Source organism: Papilio polytes, unplaced genomic scaffold (assembly GCF_000836215.1).
Source record: "Papilio polytes unplaced genomic scaffold, Ppol_1.0 DF823923.1, whole genome shotgun sequence".
Classification (NCBI taxonomy): domain Eukaryota; kingdom Metazoa; phylum Arthropoda; class Insecta; order Lepidoptera; family Papilionidae; genus Papilio; species Papilio polytes.
The window spans coordinates 3209670-3210096 of NW_013525281.1; positions in this window are offsets into that span (position 1 = coordinate 3209670).

Below are 427 nucleotides of genomic sequence, written 5' to 3' on the forward strand. Positions count from 1 at the left end.
TTTGTTTGATTTTTGGAGTCAAAGACTACGACGTAGTTAAATAGTTTAGCTCAAAATCGCGCGACGAAATTTGGGTCATTTTTGCTTTCTTTGCTTACGTAGCCTAAACTATAAGACTACATAAAAATGATGTATGGAAGACTTGTAGCCCTTTAAATTTGCTAAATAAAAGTCCGCGAATGCATATATCTATCTATTAAGGTTGTCGCACAATAACCACTTTTTTCATTAAAATATCGCTCGAAATCTATACCCCACTTTCAACGCTACTACTCGTGTTCGGTATGAATCCTTATTGTTATTATCCTTATCCTTTTGTTCTCTGTTTAAATTTCAATTTGGCGAACGGTTTTGGCACAAAACAGTATTTTTGACCGACTTCCCAAAAGAAGGAGGTATTCAATTCGACGGTATGTTTTTTTTTTTT